The sequence below is a fragment of the Alexandromys fortis genome, unplaced genomic scaffold (genome assembly GCF_014885135.2).
Source record: "Alexandromys fortis isolate MF-2015 unplaced genomic scaffold, M_Fortis_MF-2015_v1.1 scaffold_223, whole genome shotgun sequence".
NCBI lineage: Eukaryota > Metazoa > Chordata > Mammalia > Rodentia > Cricetidae > Alexandromys > Alexandromys fortis.
In genome coordinates, this window is record NW_026068095.1 from 1,836,183 (window position 1) to 1,854,742 (window position 18,560).

The 18,560-nt window shown below is 44.0% G+C and overlaps 1 long non-coding RNA gene across 2 annotated transcripts; it reads right to left on the reverse strand.

Moving 5' to 3' along the window:
- Window positions 1-4,099: 4,099 nt before the first annotated feature.
- Window positions 4,100-13,949, reverse strand: LOC126489168 (uncharacterized). 2 transcript variants are annotated; one of them, XR_007588875.1, is made up of 3 exons: window positions 13,804-13,949; window positions 13,551-13,678; window positions 4,100-4,659 (listed from the first exon to the last, which is right to left on the reverse strand). It is a non-coding gene; the product is annotated as an uncharacterized lncRNA (long non-coding RNA). The 2 variants fall into 2 exon arrangements; XR_007588874.1 differs by having other exon boundaries at window positions 13,551-13,703.
- Between the last annotated feature and the right edge of the window lie 4,611 nt (window positions 13,950-18,560).

The window sequence follows — 18,560 nt, forward strand, 5'->3', positions numbered from 1 at the left end:
AGTTCCAGGACAGGCTCCAAAGCCACAGAGAAACCCTGTCTCGAAAAACCAAAAAAAAAAAAAAAAAAAAAAGTTTTCAAATTTGATTTGAGGAAGCTTGTCAGAAATGTTATGTTTGGATGCTTGATTTGAAAAGATAATGGATCATTACATAGTGTTAGTTAGTTATCTACTGACCAAAATGACAGTAACCATTTTTAAGATCATATGTTGTAATGCAAAATTAAATAATGAATAAATAAAGTGTAAAATTAGCTGGATGGTGGTGGTGCATGCTTTTAATTCCAGCACTCGGGAGGCAGAGGCAGGAGGATCTCTGTGAGTTCGAGGCCAGCCTGGTCTACAGAGCTAGTTTCCAGGACAGGTTCCAAAGCTACAGAGAAACTCTGTCTCAAAAACAAAACCAACCAACCAAACAAACAAATAAAAAGTGTAATCAGAAGATCCCTTGACAAAACACTCAAGGTAAATTACAAGGAATAAAGATTCCTTTTTGCCTCTGGCCTCTGGCCTCAGGTTTCAGTCCTTGATTGCACGGTTCTCTTTCTTTGGGCTTGCGGTAAGAAAGCACAGCGGGAAGGACTATGTGGTAGAGAATGGTTATTCACTATATGGCATCCAAGAAGTCTTCTCTGTGTGTGTATGATCTAGGGTATTCCTCCCCTAGGCTCCACACTAGGGTTCTACTTTGTCCTCAGTAGCACCACAGGCCTGCATTGTGTGGCCCTTTGCAGAGCATTTAACATCCAAACCATAGCTTTCCTTCTTTTTATACTGCTCTTCCAGAGGACCAACGGATTCCCAGGACCCGCACCAGGATGCTCACAGCTGCCTGAGACTCTGACTCTAAGGTTCTAATATACTCTTCTGGCCTCTGTGGACAATTATTCATTTGCAAATAACCCCACAGGGATACACACACACACACACACACACACACACACACACACACACACAAATCTTTTTAAAAAGTGATAAAGACAACATGTAGTATAGGAAGTTAGTTTTAAACATTTCAGAAACAAGGAACCTACATGCTGAGGTGCTGTTTTCTTTTATAAACTGTTACACACATTAAACAATTCACTCTCATTGTACATTTTGTTCTCTGACTAAATTATCATTTTACAGTTTTAAGAATCTAGGTGACATAATAAAAGCGCATTTCACTAGTAAATTCAAGTGAAAGAATTTTATATGAATTAAATAGGTTTATTTAAAGAAAATATTAAAATGTGTTTATTTACTAAAAATTGTAAGGAACATATGACCATAATAAATATTGTGGGATGTGTGATTCCCCTCTGTATGCTATGAATATGTTTTATTGCCATTGGTTAACAAAGAAGCTGCTTAATACAGCCAGGCTGGAAAATAGAGAGAGAGAGAGGGAAAGAGAGAGAGAGAGAGAGAGAGAGAGAGAGAGAGAGAGAGAGAGAGATTGATTTATGGGGAAGGGAGAGAGTGGGCAAGGATGGGAGGGAGGCAAGATTTGAGAGAGATCAGTATGCAAAGTATACATCTGTAAAGCTGTCAAAAAATAGTTAAAATTCAAGTTAAAATAAAGTAAAAGCAAAAGCAAAAAACTTTCTGGCCATAAGAAGTAAGCAAACTCCAGTGTCCCTCAGGAGTGAGATGCCTTCAGTTTCAGATCCACTGATCTGAGCAACTGGGCAGCTGGGACTGGGACGGGATTGTTTCCAACACAAACAAGGCAGCAAGAGCAGAGACAGCAAGGGCTGCAGCTCCTTGTTAAGGCACCGCCAGACAAAGAAAATGCTACCTGAGCGCTCTGTATCTTGGGTGCCTCTCCTGCCTGCTCACCTGATGCGTGACAAACCATGCCCTCTCAGCCAGCAGAAACTAGACCGGTTACAAGAGACTGTGATGGACACAGCGCCAAACTGTCACAACAAAAGAGATAAAAGGAAAATCTCATCTAGGCTGTGTGTGTGTGCGCGCGCGCCCATGCGCGTTTGTGTGTGTGTGTTTTAATTCGTGCCTCACAGCAAAGACAGCCTAAACACATTCTGTGGTCCTGCCCCAGTTTGTGAGGCTGGCTTGAACAGGCTTCGAACTATGCCTGCATTATAACCACGGTTATTCTGATCATTATTTTTTTTTTTTTAAAAAAAAATGGCAGAGAAAACAGGAGCAAAGGAAAACAAGGGCCTTCTGGGAGTCCAAGGGTCAGTGTTCAGTGAAGACTCACTGGCACATCTCGGAATCACAAACAACCAAGTCTTACAAACGTTTTTCTCCTAATGGAATTTGGAAGGGAAAAGGCACAGCATGCATACCCACCTGGACTTTCCAGACAGAAACCCAGGGCTCTGGCTTCAGTAAAAATGTGTGCCTTCTGTTGCCTTGGCCTGCAGGCCTGGACTTCAGCTTCAGCCTCTGCAGCAAATAAGGGGCCCCAGCTGTTCCCCAGCAGCTTCCCCTCTTCCTTCCTAGGCACTCCAACCTGGACTCTGGAAACTAACTTGACAAAAGACAGACTAAGAGAGTAACAGTTTCATTATGGGCCTTGTACTTACAAGAGTTTCCCAAAGACATGAGAAGGAAGGAGACACTGAGAACGAAAGCTTGTACATCATCTTAAGCTAAACCAGGGGAAAGTAGCTCCAGGCCTCTAGGTGAAAGAGGCCAGGTCTGGGGTGGAGGTGAAGGAGGACTTGTGGCCAGTGGCGTTGTCTTGTTATGCACACAAGACATGCAAGGTCAAGTGAGCTGTCTGCAGGAGCATGTCTCTTTACAGATGCAGTGTCCTGTATGTGCGACTCCTTTGAAAAGGAGCGATTAATATTTGGTTTTCTCCATTTCTAGGCAGCAAGGATATTCCTCCCAACTACTGTTTATTATCTCTGCTGGTTGTTAATTGTCATTAATTCAAAATGATCCATGAACTAAAGATGTGTGTTTTCAGGTAGCATATTCCGGTATTGTGTTAGACTTATCCCTTTGTGAGCATGTACCTGATAGGACAGGTTACTATGAGGGAGAGAGTGTAGAGATATTTTGTTTGTAATTTAACAAATAAATCTTGCCTGAAGATCAGAGAAGCAGTGCAGTCAGCCACTAGAGAGACCTTCTACCTCTACGGAATCCTCAGACAGACGGAGATCCTGTCTCTACTAATCCTCAGACTGCATGCTCAGACTGCACCTCCAGACTCTATCTGAGCTCTTTTCTCCTCCTGCCTTATAGTCCTGTCTCCATCCACCCATGTCTTTTCCTGTCTCCACCTCCCTAGTTCTGGGATTAAAGGCCTGTGACTCCCAAGTACTGAGATTAAAGGGGTGAGTCTGGCTCTGTTTCTCTTTGAGACTGGATCAGTCTAGTGTAACCCAGGGTGGCCTTGAACTCACAGAGATCCACCTGCCTCTGTCTCCTGAGTGCTGGGATTAAACATGTGTGCCAGCACTGCCTGGTCTCGATGGTTAGCGAGTGGTTTAGCTCTGCACTCTGATTTTCAGGCAAGCTTTATTATTTTGGTGCATGATTCCAGAGGTTTCAGTCTATGGCTCAGGGGTTTCATTGCTTCTGAGCTGCGCTAAGGCTGAGCATCCTGGAAAGGAGGTAGGAAGAAGTGGAGCTGGAGTCTGGAGAGGTGGCTTGCTGGTTAATCACACAATGCTCTTTCAGATGATCCACATTTGGTTCCCAGAACCTACAGGGGTAGTTTACCAAAGCCTGTAACTCCAGCTCTAGGGGGTACATCACCTCTGACTTTCCAGGGCACCTATACTCAATGCACATTCCTCCTACCCCCAAACTCACGTAGTTTAAAAGAAAAGTAAATCTTTCAAAGAGAAGAAGGAAGAGAGAGAGAGTGTGTGTGTGTGTGGGGGGGGGGATAAAAGCTAGGGCTGCTGAGGGGGCTGAGTGTGCAAACATGCTTGTCACACATGCCGGATGACCTGAGTATAAGCTCCAGAACCCACGGTGGAAGGAGAGAATTGACTCATGGAAGTCTTCTAGCCCTAAAACGTGCCATGTAACACATAGATATGCACGCACGCACTCATGCATGCATGGGCACAAGAACACATAGTGTCACACACACAGACACAGACACACACACACACAGACACACACACACACACACAAAGAAACAGAGTGGTTGTCTCATGGTGGTCAGAAGGGAGGCAGGAAGAGACCCAGGACAAGACACAGACTCCCAAGGATATGCTCCCAATGAGGGTGTTCTACCTCTTGATATTTCCAGAATTTCCCAATAACACTGCTAGCTGGGGACCATTCAGTGCCATTCAGCTTTTTTGGGGGGCACTCTATATCCACACCATAGTGGCTCTGCTTCAGTTTCAGCTTGAAGCCTTTTTCTCCTTTGATTTCTGGAGGTTTATTCTCCAGTGAGTGTGTTCATCTTCTTTCATTAGTAACTTCTCAGGCAGCCCCGAGAGACCACCTCTCCTCTTCATTTTTTAAAAAAAAATTATTTTATTTTTCTTTATCTGTATATATGTGTGTGCCTGTGCAGATGCCCCGAGAGGCCAGCAGAGAGGGGGTCAGATCTCATGTAGCTAGAATTACAGGCAGTTGTGAGCTCCCCTGATGTGGGTGCTGGGAAGAGAAGTCATGTCGTCTGGGAGAGCAGCAAGTGCCCTTAGTCTCTGAGCCTTTTCTCCAGGTCCTCTATAAAAGAAGAACAAAAATCCTTATTTATTTATGTATTTATTTGTGTGTCTGGGGGGTGCACACGCATACGTGCAGAGGCCAGAAGGGGGTACCCTGCGTTCTGTACTGCTCTTCATCTATGCCTTTGAGTCGGGGTCTCTACCTGAACCAGGGGCATGCATTTTCTCAGCCAGGCTGGAAAACAGAAGCCCTGGTAATCGTCCTGTCTCTGTCTCACTCTCACTCTGAGATACTAGGTCCTCTGCATATACCTTAAGGTTGCGTAGCAGGGTGCTCTTGTGGTACTCCTAACAGTGGGAGTGAGGGGTGTCTCTGACTCTTGCTGCCTGCTCTTGGGATCCTTTTCCTCCTGCTGGGTTGCCTTGTTCAGCCTTGATATGAGGGTGTGTACTTAGTTTTACTGCAACTGGGCAGCCTGCTCTTTTCTTCTTCTTTTTTTCTCTAAGGGAAATGGAGGAGGAGTGGATCTGGGGGAGAGGGAGGGGAAAACTGGGAACAGTGGAGGGAGGTGAAATTGTGGTCTGTATGTATCATATGAGAGGAGAAATAAAACATGAAAAAAAAAACCCACTGAGCCATCTCTCCAGGCTTTTCCCCCCTCACATCACCTCTGAGATAAATAAATGTGAAGAAAAAAATTCTCATTTTTTTCCAGACCCGTTTTTATTTTGAAGTTTGTTCTTGCCCGTGTCCCACGGGGGTCCCCATCCTCTCTCTCAAGGAGAAGATAATTTCAGGGCTGAATTCTGTCTCCTCATCTGACCTTAGCCCTTCTCATGTGCTTTTCTCGTTTGTTCTTATTACACGCAACCCTCTCTCTTCCTTCCGTTTCCTCTCATTAATAACTTCCCCCGGAGTCTCCTGAGTCAGCCTCTAAATCACCCTCCCAGTTCTAGCACCTTTGCCTTTTCCTGCTCGCTGCATATTTCCTCAGAGTGTATGCTTATGCTCCGAATTCATTTCCTTTGCTAAGTTAATCTCGCCATTTAAGGGAAAAGCTGCGAGCCGAGCAAGGACTGTGCGGAGACAGCTGCAGCCTTAGGTGAGAATCAGCAGCAGAGACGGGCAAGTCCCTTGGCTCTCTGCATACCTCGTTCTTTTCTGCGAAAATGAGCAGGGTGGTCCGGCACCGGTTAGAAACTCAAAGGCAGAGTGCAGGCGGGTTAGGTGGATGCATTGAAGCTGGCCAGCCAGAGACTGTGGGAAAATTCGAGCACAAAGCTGTATTCAAAGTGTATTACTCCCGCTCGGCTCTGGTTACTGCCACAGCGACGTGTTGGTCACCCAGGGCAGACAGACAGCCCAAATTTCAGTAGTTATCAAGAAACTGATTAAAAGAGAGAAAGAAACTGTGAAGAGTTCTACACCAGGAAGGACAAAACCGTCACAGAGAGAAAAGACAGAAGCCTGCTCTATCTTGACTTTCAGCTGGAAGTCCTGAGGAAAATGATAGCTGACCATAATAACATATGCCTGTTATCCCAGCAATGGTGGGCAAAGGCAAGGGGTTGTGAGTTCAAGGTCAGCTGGGGCTACATAGCAAGACTCTGCCTCTAAAACTCTAAAATAAAGTGAAATAAGTTAACTTTCTAATTTTTATTTATTTATTGGTTTTTCGAGTTAGGGTTCCTCTCTATAGCCTTGGTGCCTACCCTAAGAACTTGCTCTGTAGACCAGGCTGGCATCATACTCACAGAGATCCATCCACCTGCCCCTGCCTCCCAAGTGCTGGGATTAAAGGTGTGTGCCACCACCATCCAGCCTAGTCTTCTAATTTTAAAGGTGAACTGGATTCTAATATGCATCAAACGAAACACATGTTATCCATGGGTCAGATTTGATCCTGAGCTGCTATTTGTGGAAGTTAGATGAGATGGTGTGTGTGTGTGTGTGTGTGTGTGTGTGTGTGTGTATGTATGTATGTGTGTGTGTGCACGTGTGTATTCAGGTCCTCCCGAGAAGGATATCAGGGGCCCTACTCTCTCTCTGCCTTACTCTTTTGAGACAGGGTCTCGCACTAAACCTGGAGCTAGGCCCAAACTGTGGTGATTCTTTTGTCTTTGTCCTCACAGAGCTTTGGTTACAGGTGCATGTGTGTCTATGCCCAAATGTTCCCCTGGGTGCTGCGGGTCTGACCTCAGGCCCCCATCCTTGTACACCAATTACTCTTACCCATGGAGTCATTTCTACCACGGGACTTTCCCATTATTTACAAGTCTAAAATTTCATGACTCTTGGGTTCCTGCTAGGAGGAGGTGCACATTCTTTCCCGCCTCTGTCTTGAAGTGCCTATGCTCCCAGCCTGGTCAACACATCTGCTGGGTGTGTGAACCTCCTACCTTAGCTGACCTTGGGATGCACAACCCAGTCTTACAGAGAGGTCAACCCTTCATAGTGGAAGCCTTCTCCTCTGTTTCCTTGTTTGGAGGCAAATTTCTGTCATGCAAATTGCTATAGTTTGGATCTGCCTTAAGCATGTCTCCCAGGGGGCTGTCTGCTGGGATCCCCATTGTGGCAGTGTCTGTGGGCAGAGTCCTCAGAGGTGGGAGGTGGTTGGGGCCTTGAGAGATTCGGAGGGATTAATGCAATTGTGTGGAACTCCTGTTTGTAACCTTGATAGCAAGTTGTTATATAAAAAAAAACAACAACAAGCCCTTCTCCACCATGTCTTTTTGCTTCCCCTCTGACCATGTAATTCCTCCTCCACATCGCAATGCCTTCTGCCATGCTGTGATGTAGCAGGGAGGGATTCAGCAAAGGTGAAAACAGGGGACCCCTCAACCTGGGACGGTCACCCTGCAGAACCGAGTGAGTCAACCTCTCGCTTTAATAAAATTCTAGTGTCTAGTATTTTGTTAGAGCAACAGAAAAATGGGCTAGGACACTTGGATTCTATGTCACTGAGGCTCAGAATCCCAGGCAAAGAAATGGATGTTAAAAATGATCGATGGTTGGGGCTGCTTAAAGTGACAAGAAAGCCACTGGGCGGTGGTGGCACACACCTATAATCCTAACACCCAGTAGGCAGAGGCAGGTGGATCTCTGAGTTCAATACCAGCCTGATCTACAGAGTTCCAGGACAGCCAGGGCTACAACGAGAAACCCCGCCTTGAAAATAAAAAGAGACCTGACATGAATAGGCACTTAGGAGCTGCTTTTACTAGGCCACATTGTTATCTTACCTGATAACTGAAAATGAGATGAAATCCCATATTTCTACCTTTATTTTGTCTGTCTGTCTGTCTGTCTGTCTGTCTGTCTGTCTGTCTGTCTACCTCTTTGGCTTTAGCTGAAGTCACAGAGATGAGTCATCCCCCTTAACCTCCTTTCTGGAGTTGTCTTGGATTCTGGGAATAGCGGAACTCTGCAGGACCGAGTCCCTACCCCCACCTCGCAAGAAGGCAACTGTCCATGAAGACAAGGCAGTACTCTGGAGCAGATGTCATATCTCCTCAGACCAGCTTGCCCCTGCAAGCAGTACAGGCTTCTTCAGACCATCTTTCAGAACTAGAGCTGGGACAGTGATCCAGGAGACCACACCTAGATCAGGGCTTCATGACCACGCTTGCTTCTCCACTTCCTGTCTTCTTATATTGAAGCCCAATGTTTGTGCTTGTACCTCACAGACAGTTTTGGGGTCATTAGATTCCTTTATTTGTGTTTTTTTTTTTTTTTTTTTTTTTTTTTTTTTTTTTTTTTTTTTTTTTTTTTTTTTTTTTTTTTTGCACTGTGGCTACACTTTATAAATGTCCCAACTTTTTAAATGATGCATTTATAATGTACACAGTGTTCTGCCTGCATATATGCATGCAGGCCAGAAAAGGGCATCAGATCTCATTACGGATGGTTGTGAGCTACCACGTGGCTGCTGGAAATTGAACTCAGGACTTCTGGAAGAGCAGCCAGTGCTCCTAACTGCTGACCCATCTGTTCAACTCCCCCGCATCTTTTTAAAATCATTGTTTGTTTCTTTAACTGGTGTATCAGGATGGGTGGTCAAGCCTAGCATGCTGAGAATTCTAGAACCCAGACTTTTATCTTGTTACAAAGGTTAACTTTACATCTTAGCTTGCCTGACATTAAATCTTCTGTAGACACCTTTCTTTTTAACTTTATGTGTTTGGGTGTTTTGCCTCTGCAAGAGCAGCAAGTGCTCTTAACCACTGAGCCATCTCTCCAATCCCTTGTAGATATTTCTTCCAAAAGAGTTGCTCTGGCTGTTGCTACAGGCCCGCCTTCCCTGGACTAAAACCTCTCTGTCCCAGCTCCCCTCTCACATCCATCCAAGAATGGTAACGTTTTTGTTAAACCTGATAGGCCTGCTTCTTTGTCATCTTACCCTTGACCAACATTTGCGCCTGAAACCATGAGGCAAAGTAAAACATTCCTTCCTCAAGTTATTTTTGTCATGATGGCAAAAGTCTAGTTCTACTATATTATATTTATTATTATGTATTATATCATGTTTTGTATAATATAATACAGTGTCCAAGACATATAGGAAGTACTTTTGCCCTGCAATTACCAGTGCTGGCTATTTAAAAACAGCACAAAACAGATCTCTTATTTATTTTTTATTTTTCTTTTGTCATCGACATTTTATTTAATATCTCAAAATAATTCACAGACAGAAATTGTGATTACCGATACAATTCAAGACATAAGGGATTCTTGAACAATCCTTTAAGATTTTCTCCCCTCTTACTAGACACCAACAATTCAATATTCAATTCTCATCTTCCTTATAAAAGACTTATTTTTATCATTTAGGATTAGCTGCATGTATGGGTCTTCATGCGGGTATGTGTATCTGAGTGCAGGTATCCTTCAGAGGCTGGAGGTGACAGATTCCCCTGGAACTGGAGTTACAAGAATTGTGAGCTGCCCAATATTGTGCAGAGAACCACAGAGCCCTGGCTCGGTGACTATGGTCAGCTTAACTTCAGACCCATATCTCAAGCCCTCAGTCCTTATCTTGATATACTGCACAGCCAAGTGTGCTTTCTTCTTTAGAGAACATAGAGTCGCTACTGGAAGCCACCCACATCCGAGCTCTATCACCCCACTTCTCCTAACCCTAGCACGTTCTTCTCTCTGGTTCTACTCTGTGGAATATGAACAGAAGTGGTACATGGCATTTCCTAGTCAAGCCTGAAGGAGAATGTATAATCTCTCAATTCTCTTTTTCCTTCCATCAGCTGGATTCATTTGAAGACGAGGCCCTGGGGGAAGACTGAACTACAGGATAAAGGAAATTGGATTCCCAAATCACAGCAATGAGAAAATCTGACTAGGGCCCACATGTCTTGATAGGTTAAGTGAACAGGAAATAATCCTCTGTTAAATTTGGATCATACAGTTTTGGTCTATAATCTTTCTGACATTACTCTAGTTAATACAAAAGCTTGTACCTCAAAAGATGTATAGCTATAATAAAGGTCGGTTATTGGCTGACTATTTAGGTAGCACTGCACAGGGACAGATGGTGCTGGGATGGTAAAGTCTCCTGCTATGCTTTGGGAAAACAGAGAGAGAGAGAGAGAGAGAGAGAGAGAGAGAGAGAGAGAGAGAGAGAGAAGGCAATCGGCTGTAATGTCTACAAACCACAAAGGTGACCAACATGGCAAGATAGGATCTACACTAGTGGCATTAATATCTTGGTGGTAACCAACAGCTGTCTAATAGGACTTATGGCCTACTCAATAGGAGCGTGTTCATGCCTAGTACTGTGAACCCAGAAAACTACCTATAGCTGGTGAGGCCTTGGAACTTAGAGAGGAACTTACTATTGCCACTTTTCTCAACCAGTCTACTTTCTAGCTACATTTTAAATATGTATCCTTAGAGTCACAGAGGAGTATACCTCTCATTCTTTGTCAAAGAGTCAAAGAAACGTCTTTTTTTTTTTCAGCAGATGGAGATCATTATAGAAGACAGAGTGGTCAAAAATGCAGAGATCAACTGATGGTGGGGGTGGGGTAGCCCCAGTGACTACATCAACAACACATCCCTTCATCCCTTACATCTAAAGCTCAGGGAATACCTAGGAAGAGGAGGTGGATAGGTCATAAGAGTCAGAAGACTAGAGCATCTGCTACAAGGGTGTGCCTTTCCTATATGACAGTGCAACCATGAAATCTCAGCGATATGGCCACCTAAACAAGGCCTGAGTAATGACAACACTAGCCGACACGCTAAGGTGAATGGAGGAAATTTCGTGGACCCGCACCCCAGGTCAAGAGCTATAGGGAATTAGTGACTGGTGAGAAAAGGAGAATCAGTCTCCGCAGTAACCCTGATTGGTTATCAAATACCAAGCCCTAAAAACAGATACATATACACAGCACTACATGGACTCAACAGGTTGCATTTATCTATTTATATGTATGTATACACATAACAATAATAATTAAAGAAAAAGAAAGAGGTGATGAAGAGGTGAGGGTGGATCTGGGAAGAGTTAGAGGACAGGGGTGAATAAGACAAAAGTGCATTATGTGAAAGTCTCAAAGAATTAGGACAAATATTACATTTCAAAATTATGCTTATGATCACATGAAAGGCAGAATGCATTTCTACAATGGAACGATGACTTCTATATATTTGCAATTATTCTTTCTTTAAAAGTTTTAGATTACATTTATTACTTATCTGCCTATTTGTAGATATCACAGTATGTATGTGGAGGTTATAGATCAAGCTTGGAGAGTTGGTTCTCTCCTTCTACTGTGTGGGTCCTGTGATTGAATTCAGATAATCAGGCTTGGTAGCAAGTACCTTTATCCACTGAGCCATTTCATCAGCCTAAAACTCTTTCTTCTTATTAGAACCTTTTTATTATAGTTCTTATTGTGGGCTGATGAAGGGGTAGGAAGTTTTCTTTCTGTAGACAGCTGGTTGTTGTGAGTTCTAGGCTGGCCTCTAATTCATGATCCTCTTGCCTCAGTCTCCCTTATAAATTCTGGGATTACAGGCACGTACCACCATACTGGGATTGCTTTCCTCTTTATTTATTTTAGCAAGATGTTTATTTGTATGTAGAATGCCTTGTTTGCATTTATGTCTGCTCTTCACATACATTCAGTGTCCTCAGAGGATGATCCCTGGGACCTGGAGTTACAAAGAGTTGTTAGTCACCCTATGGATGATGGGGACTGAACCCAGGTCCTCTGCAAGAGTAAGTGATAAGTCATCTTAACCATTGACTTATTCATCTAGGCCCTGTTTTTAATTTAATTTTTAACATTTACTTATTTGTATGTATGCGTGTAAGGAGAGACTGCTTGCTCGTTTCCTGACTGCTCAGACCTGAATAATCACACACAAACTATATTAATTACAACACTGGTTGGCCTATTAGCTCAGGCTTTTTATTAACTAACTCTTACATCTTAAATTAACCCATTTCTATTAATCTGTGTATCGGTACAAGGCTGTGGCTTACTGGTAAGGATCTGGCGTCTGTCTCTTTTGGCCGCTACATGGCATCTCCCCGACTCTGCCTACTCTCTTTTTATATCTCTTCCAGCCTGGCTATATTTTTCCCTGCTATAGGCTGAAGCAGCTTCTTTATTAACCAATGATAATAAAACATATTCACAGCATACAGAGGGGAATCCAACATCATTTGTGTGTATGTGTAGAGGCACACATGAAGGTCAGCTTGTGTGTGTGTGTGTGTGTGTGTGTGTGTGTGTGTGTGAGAGAGAGAGAGAGAGAGAGAGAGAGAGAGAGAGAGAGAGAGAGAGAGCGAGCGGGGGGGGGGGCATACATTGAGGTCAGAGTACAACTTGTAAAAGTTCTCCATGTAGGATTCTGAGTACTGGACCCAGGTTATCTGAACTGATGGCAGGTGCTGGAAAGCAGAGTATGTAGGTCAGTTGTAGAGTACTTGACTGGCATATTCAAGGCCCTTTGTGTGTGTGATGTGTCTGTGCTAAGAATGGAACCCCAGCTCTTGCATATGCTAAGCATATGATCTACCACTGAGCTACAGTGGTAACCCATGTGAAACCTTAGAGCAATGTCTAATTGCTCTAAACACCAGGTGAATATTAGCCATTATTGTTACTTAGAATTTTCTTTTTTTTTTTTGTGTTTTTTTGAGACAGGGTTTTCTGTCCTGGAACTAGCTTTTGTAGACCAGGCTGGCCTTGAACTCACAGATATCCACTTGCCTCTGCCTCCTGAGTGCTGGGATTAAAGGCATGCACCACCACCGCCTGGCTTACTTAGAATTTTCTTTGAGCATGCAAGTAGCCCTGAGGAAATGATCCTCTATCTTTGCCTTTTATCTTTGGGATTTTGAAAGCCACACCAGGAAACAGTTTGTAGAGATGTCATGGTAAGACCTGTCTGTGATTCTAGCACTTGAGAAATGGAAGCAGGAGGGTCGATAATTCAAGGTGCTCTCAGCTGCATAGTAAATACCAGGCCAGCCTGGGGTACATGGGGGCCCACCAGAACCAAAGCCCCACCCGCCCAAACCAAGTTGTCGATATGAGAAAACAACATCTTTAGAGAAAATTAATCCAATTGCTTCTCGGAGGCCTTTTGACTAAGATCAAGTGTAGAGAGAATTAATCTAAATCAATTTCGGGAAAAGACTATCTCTAAGTCATTTCATTAATCACGGCATTCCAGATGCTTCTAATTTAGTTGGGAGAAGCCAGGCTATTGTATGTAGGAAAGGGATGCATGAGGAGAAAGAAGACAGATTCATGAAAAACTAATGAAATAATAAAAAGTACTGTGTCTATTTGGGTGCTGACTCTAAGTCCCTCTCTCTGGAATTTACCCCGAGGACCCTTCTTGCTGCTAGGAGGGCATTGACCTAATGGCTCCAGGCTGTCCTCTAGGGCAGCTCAGAGGACTGATGCCCCCCTCACCTGACCGGATGTGGAGCCAGTTCTGCGAGAGTCCAGCTAAGCCGCAGAAGCCTATCAGTCATGCCACATCAGGCCTGGAGCTGGTTTATGACCGAGGAGAAACAGCCAGGACGACAGGAGAGCAGGAACTGTGAATAAATGAAGGGATCTGGTCTGAAGAGATAAGAACGGGGCAGATATTCAGAACAGAGCACCACAGAGAGACCACACAGCTCCGGGATTTATGGAGCGTGGCCTCCGACTGACAGCTTACCAATTCCCGTCCTCAGCTCCCACGAGGCTGCATTCAATGGCTCTTTCATGAGTTCCAGGGCCCTTCAAAATAAGCCTACTTTTAAAACCTCTGCGTTAGCTGAGTCAGTTGCTTTTCCTTTCAACCAAGGACTCGGTAATGATGCGGTCAATGACTGAGTCAGTTTAAATAAAATCTCCTCATCAAACGTGCTTACATAATAGCAATCATTAGCAGGGGCACCAGCCATACAAAGTCCACCTTTGCTTGGGGTCAAAGGACTATCAAACCTTCTGGTACTGGGACTATGTTACCCTTCTCTCCACTCTCAAGTTCCCATTTACAGTCTGGATTCTATGCTTTCCATTCCTCAGAGAGCATCTCTGCAGTGATTTGAATTGATGGTTTTAAATTTTTCTGATATCTTCTACAACTGACCAAATAAGTACATTTTTAGATGTTCCTTTATTCAGAAATTTTTGGGTTTGGAATGGAATGAATCCTTTCTTTTCTTTTTCTTTATTCCAGCAATAGAAATTCATGTTCATTGAAGATAAATTCAAAAAATTATTTTATTTCATGTGTATGAGTGTTTTGCCTGCTTGCATGTCTGTGCACCATATGTGTGCCTGGTGCCTGCAGAAGTCATTCAGGTTTTTGATGATCTGTAGTTACAGATGGTTGTGATCTACCATGTGGGTGCTGGGAATTGAACCTGCAAAAGACACTTTATAGGGGTTTTGCATAGACATGGTCTTCCTATGTTGCTGAGAATGCCCCCTGACTATCATAATCACCCTGTCTCAGCTTCCTGAATGTTGGGATGGTAGGCTTTGCTACATAGTTTAGATAATATAAATAAGTAAAAGAGAAATAAAAAAGTTATCAGTTACATCAACAATTTTTAGGCTACCACTCCAACAAAGTCAACACGTAGTCACTGGGGCTTGCTTAGTTGGTAAAGTGCTTGTCATGCAAATATAAGGACCTGATTTGAAACCCATGAAAAAGCCAGACAAGCACCTGTAACACCAAAGCTGGGGGAGGCAGAAACCAGCAGATCTCTGCAGCTGCATGGCCAGTTAGTCTAGAGGAATCAAGTACCATGTCTGATGAGAGACTGTACCTCAAAAGTAAGGTAGAGAGTTATTGAGAAAGACTCCCAGTGTCGACCTCTGGCCTACACACACACACACACACACACACACACACACACACACCCCATCTCATTATCTGGAACTGTCTCCAAGTATTCATATGATCATACTGGGTCATTTCTTTAATAAACTCAGACATTATCAAGAATTAGAATTTGAAATTAGGCTTCTTATTCTAATGACCAGCAAATAACACTTTTGATTCTCTTGTCTTCTAGGAAATGAAAGAGTATTGTTACCTGACAGCTAGACCCTCATTGTCTTGGAGAAGAAGATTGAAGCCACGATCCTGTTCTTTTCACTCGGTTCCTGCTCATCCCTGTGCTGATGGAAGTGTGATTCTCTACTCCCTTCTGTCCCAATGGTGCCCTTGTATTTCCTGCTAAGGCACTACTTGGCTTCAGTCCCAAAGAGGCCTGCTTGGCTACTCTGTTTCGTTTTCTTTCTTCTTATTTTGGGTTTTTAGTTATCTGTTCATTTTCTAGGAAGCAGTATTTCATTTGTTTCCTCTTCGGGGCAAACATTCATTGTCTTTGTTCCTCTTATTATGGTCCCTTGTGAGGTTTAATAGGTCCTCTGGGACATAGCTTGGTATCTCTCTTTCTTTTACACATGACTTTTTACTGTGAACTATTTATCTCCATTACCCACTGTTAAGGTGTATACAGTCAAAATACCAAATATCCTGCAATAAGGCCACTCCCTGCTCTGGTTTTCTGTTTTCTGAACCCTCCCTTCTATTTTCAAACTCTTTTGGAAGGATCGTTTTGGGTAAATAACATTTTTTTGATTGTCTATCTACCAAAGACATGTGTTCTTTTTTCTTAGCTCCCCACCTCCTTCTTTCTCTGGAGTTTCACGTTTTACTTTTTATGTGAAGATTCCTCTGGAGTTTTACCAGGGGATCCAATGGCCACCTAATTAGTGCAACCACACTTGCCTACAGAGCATCATCCCTGGGAGTCAGAGGTTGTGGTAATCCATAGCAGCTAGCACAGGCAGACTATAGGATAATGCTTTGATAGTTATGCAAGTCATAGCTATTAATGCAATTCTTATTATGTTCTGGTCATCATCCATCTTGAATAAGATGGACAGGGTCCTGGCTCTTAAATAATTCATGGTCTGATGGGTGGTGATGGCACACGCTTTTAATCCCAGCACTCAGGAGGTGGAGGCAGTCAGATCTCTTTGAGTTCAAGGCCAGCCTGGTCTACAGAGCTAGTTCTGGGAAAGCCAGGATGGATACACAGAGAAACCCTGCCTTGAAAACACAAAACAAAAACAAAAACACTCATGATCTAGTGGGATGTGTTATATACGCCAAGCTCACCTGTGGCTAAGGTGGGATCAGTTTTAGAAAAGCACATTCCCAGGCAGGAATGATAGGAAGGGGTGTCCGAAGAACTCAAAGGCCACATGTAGCTGGGTGTGGAGTGGTGTGCACGGAGGTTGTGGGTGACATTTGAGGAACCACGGAAGATGAAACCGGATTAAGACTTTTTAAAAATATACTTTACCCCGAGGATTCTGGGAAATCATTGTAGAATAGTAGGTAGATATGACTGGATTTGTGGCGTGTAAGGAATGTCAACCTCCACTAGTCACGGAGGCCAAGGCTATGACCCTGGAAGGTCTTTCATATGTAGAAAAATATTTTGCTAATGAACTGAAGGTCAAAGGGGTCAGGACGATTCACCAGAACTTGAACGAACACTTACTATGTCTTCCTCCTTTCCTTTTGTGTCTCCACCTTTCTTCTCTTTCCCTATGGCCTCATCTTCCTCCTCCTCACAAACATTCTCTTAGAAAACTCTGAAAATCTGAACAGTTCAAAGACCTTCCTTCCTTCCTTCCTTCCTTCCTTCCTTCCTTCCTTCCTTCCTTCCTTCCTTCCTTCCTTCCCTCCCTCCCTCCCTCTCTCCCTGCCTCCCTCCCTCCCTCTCCCTCTCTTTCCCTCTCTTTCACTCTCTCTCTCTTCTTCTCCTATGCCACTCCTGTCTCCAGAGGCTGGTCTTCCTCCTGCCTTCCCTCCCTTTCCCATTCCCTTCCCCAATAAAAGGCCCTCCACGTGAGTTCTGTTGCATGCTGGTGTCTCTCTCTTTCTCCCCCACCGTGTTTTAAATTATAATGCTTGCTTCAACTTGAGTCAATGCAGAAGACCTGTCCTAGCTTTGTTGCCTGTGAGAGTAACTTGAGACATGGGCTGGATTTGTCATACTTCAACTTGTTCTTCCCAACCCCGTTTCCCCCTCTCTCTTCCAGGTCTTATTCCAGAAATATTTCCTCACCTCCCATTAAATCTGTACATATCTCTCCATATCAGAGTCTCTTTTCTGGGTAAGATGATCAAAGGCAGTGTAATGATCTATCCTGTCCCTTTAAGAGACAAGCCACACCCACTCCCCCCAAGCTGATCTTCAGCTTCCAGCCTGAGTCTTTCCCTTTTCAGTCTCCTCAGAGAGGCAGCTTCCTTTTCTCCTTTCTCTCCCCTCTCTGCCTTTCTGCTCTTCTCCCCTTCTCCCTTTCCCTTCCATAACCCATAACCCACTAAATAAATATCCAACCTCTCTCTGCGTGGCATGCCTATCTGTCTGTCTCTTGCCCAGCCACCATGTGGCTCCCTGCCCAGGACCAGCAGCCTTCAGAGACCTACGGAGTGGTCTTGTGCACAGTCCCTGCCTGGGACTGGCTGCTCTGGGGCCCGCTGCCTGCAGCCTCTTGGGGACCTGCAGCATTTTATTTAATCCATTACAGGCAGCCCAGTACTTTTCAAGAAAACAAGCCAGCCAGCAACTCATAAACCAACAGAACAAGGATATGCAGATATATGTGATTTAAGGGTAGACAAAGCTTTTCAAGATTGCAGGGGACAGCAATAACAATAGTTATTGTTAGGGAAGAAGTAGGAGGGATGTGTGCATCAGCTGTGACAAAGTGCTTGAGAAAAATAACTTAATGAAGAAAAGTTGTGTTTGAGTTTATGGTTTCAGAGGTGTGGAGGCCCAAAGATGTGAGCCTATTTCCACCCTGACCAAAGGTCAGAGAGTTGGAACTTACTTCTGCTCCTTCAAGGTTATTGTCTGTTTCTACCTCAAGCAAAGATCCTACCTAGATTTAGATCAGAGAGTTCTGCTCTCTCGAGGTTATTGTTAACAGGTGTGGCTAATATCCAGAACTTGTGTTTCAAGAATAGAGACATAGATATGTTTCTACCTCAAACACAAGTCTAAGGATCCTACTAAGTTTCTGCTCCCTTAAGGAGACAACAATGGGTTCCACACAGGGAGTGGTTATTACCTACAAAATGTTTTGGGCTGGGGTTGAAAGTTACTCGGGTTCTTAGAGAATCTAAATAAGAAGGAGAACCCAAAGAAAAACATATAGGCATCCTCCTGAATATTAACCTTCATCAGGTGATGAAAGGAGACAGAGACAGAGACCCACATAGGAGCACCGGACTGAAATCTCAAGGTCCAAATCAGGAGCAGAAGGAGAGAGAGCACGAGCAAGGAACTCAGGACCGCGAGGGGTGCACCCACACACTGAGACAATGGGGATGTTCTATCGGGAACTCACCAAGGCCAGCTGGCCTGGGTCTGAAAAAGCCTGGGTTAAAAC